Source organism: Nothoprocta perdicaria, unplaced genomic scaffold (assembly GCF_003342845.1).
Source record: "Nothoprocta perdicaria isolate Ctin4 unplaced genomic scaffold, notPer1 scaffold_319, whole genome shotgun sequence".
In the NCBI taxonomy this organism is placed as follows: domain Eukaryota; kingdom Metazoa; phylum Chordata; class Aves; order Tinamiformes; family Tinamidae; genus Nothoprocta; species Nothoprocta perdicaria.
This window is the reverse complement of record NW_020455554.1, coordinates 547,623-550,585: the sequence shown is the minus strand read 5'-3', so window position 1 is coordinate 550,585 and position 2,963 is coordinate 547,623.

Sequence of the window (2,963 nt, the reverse complement as noted above, 5' to 3'; positions counted from 1 at the left end):
ACAAAAAAAAAAAAAAAAAAAAAAAAGCTACGAAGGATCAAAAGAACAATTGGAGCAGCTCCACCTGAAAACCCAACTACCTTTGTTCCTGGGAGCTCAACTTTTCAAGGTGGAGAGGGAGCTTTTTTAAACAGACCTAAAATAGCATTAACATTTTTCAAGGTTATAGGCAGTATAATAGGCTGTATATGCTGCCTGACCACAGAGAAGCTGGGCTTAGACATTGAAGAGGATACAGCAAAGAAAAATTTCTAATCTTCTGCTGTCTGTCCCTGGCATATGCTAGGAACAGCTAAGGAGCAGATCTAACCAGTACCTTGTCTAAAAAAATCCCAGATGACTTTATATAACCTCTGTTATCCTGGTAACTCAGACAAGTTGTGTTCCAGCACAACTAGGAATAGGAAACAGTTATACTAATCAATCAGGTTTAGTCGCAGTGTCAGCACTATTAAATCTCAAGGGCCAGAAGTGAGTCTCCAGAAGTCTCAGAAGTAAAGCAGCTCCTCCTCACAGAAACATCAAGTTGCTGTATACTTAACATACTTAACTTTTCGCTACCATGTATTTTTTGTGCCTTCTAAAATGTATCGCCAGGCAACCAATATCAAAATTCTTATTAAACACCAGACCTTTCTAGTACATCTCCCTGATGACAAGCTTTAATGGTTTCTCTCCGTATTAGTATCACAATATGCCCATCCAAGGCTTAAAGTATTTTGTATCTTATATATAGTAAGAGTATTTAGATGCAGGAACTTTCAGATTTGTGAGGAAGATTGCTCTGACAGTTCCATTAAAAAAAAAAAAAAAAAAAAAGTTAGCTCTTAAAAGATGCTCAGTAATTTAAAATGATGAGTAAATCATAAGACAGATGAAATAATGGGTACAGAGAAAGTTAAAATGGCCAGAGTTCTATGATATATTTTTAATTATATGGCATTTAATGGGACTATAAGGTTCACTTACGTATAACGTCTGGCCACAAGTCTCACATTTGTTTTTAAAGGTTAATATCTGCAGTCCAATTCAGTATCTACTARATTCGACAACTATCTTTCCATTGATTTAAAATGGGAACTGCACTGGGTGCTTTTGTTCAGAGATGTTGCATAATCCCAGCATACACAGAAATCACCAGATGTCTGTGTGGTCAGTACTCCTGAAAACCGGGTCACATATTTAAAAGCCTAATAACAAATTCAAAGACTAAATCTAGACACATATGTTAGAAAGTTGTTGACGCTCACAAATACACACACAGGTCCCAGACCAGCCTTTGAGGCAGATGGTAACGATTGTCCCTTCTTAACGCTTCTTGACAGTCAAAGTAAAGAGCAGTATCAAAGCTGGCTCCAAGGGGATTTGCTTGTCCGCCCTGCAGCCTCACAGCCAGAGAAAAGAAATTACCAACCAAATGTGCTGACAGAGGAGTCAAAAGAAAAACAAAAAGATCTCAAAGAGGGAAAGTAAATGCAGTTTCCTATTTTCTTCCTAGAGAGCATTGTGATAATGTTAATAGGATTGTCATTGATATTTCTCAGCACAGTGCAAGTGTGTTATACCTATCTTGAATATCTGTCTAGGACATCTGTTTAGGTGTTATAGCTATATGGAAGAAACTAACATCAGTCCAATCGCTTTGCTCTTTGCATCATGTTAATAATACACTGTCCTGCATTGTATTGTAAATACAAGTGTAAATACAAACTGTGTAAACGCTTAAACAAACCAAAGTGCTTTGTAGCAAAATGTTAATYCTTTTTTTCTTGTGGTTTCAGAAAGTATACTTGTCTAAGGTTAATATTATTATTAATGTGAAGGTGCAGTGATCAACCAGCTGATAAATAATGGGAAAAATTAACTGTAATGTGAAACATGCATCAGGGAGTCTTGAGAAGTGGTACAAAAAGATGCTGAAAGCAGATCCTAGTGGTATCTTTCTGTTGTCATGTTCATTTAAATCAGCAGGTTCTCTCTCACCTGAAAAATACAATCTAATTTCAATAACATATCTGGGGTATCTGCTCCCTAACAAATATGTATGAGATTACTGCAGACAACARTAAGATTAAACACATTTTTATGCTGATACGTGTGAGTCCGGTTTTCAGAATGGATTAACCGATCAGCATTTGGATAGTCAAGTGACATTGGCATAAAATGTAAAAGAGCTACAATAGAGATACTTTTGTGTAGTAGGAAAATTACATATACAGAGGGTCGGTTGTAATGGCATACTTTTTAAAAGGACTACTCACAATTTTCTTGGGTGTGTGTGGGAATTAGTCTGTCATTCACTCCTACACACCTGACAGAAAGCTGGCCTCTTTAAAGTCGATTTTGTAATTTATATACACCTTGAAGTCTTAAATATGATTTTCCAGTTTAACAAATTCTCCCTGTGAATATACTGATTGTATATCTCCTCTAAAAAAAAATGAAAAATAACAAAATTAAGAAGGATATCATATGTAATTTCTATATAAAATAGAACAACAGTTGAAATTAAGTAATCCTTGATAAAAAATAAAATGAAATAGATAATTTAGATGAAAGAATAATAAAATTACTTTCCTACATAAACAATGCAAGTATTTCAACTTATAATACGATCATGAGTGAAAGGGAACAGCTGTCTCATAACATCTGATTATCTCACATTTTTGTAATGTTCAGCTAAGCTTGAAAAAAAAGTGCTTGCATACCAAGATCAGAAAGAGACCCTACACRCAAAGACTGAACCTGAGGCCAATTTTCAGTCTCTTCATCTCATCACAAAGGCTTTTTGCAGTATTAGGTCTATTGGTTGTCATTAATTTCTTATTAACAGCTGTACGCTGAGGACAAAATCTTGACTAATTAGTGCTAATAGATACATTATTATTGACTTCAATGAAGTGAAGATTTCACTCTAAGGATCAAGATTTAACAAGTTTATTCTCACTGAGATATTCTTTATA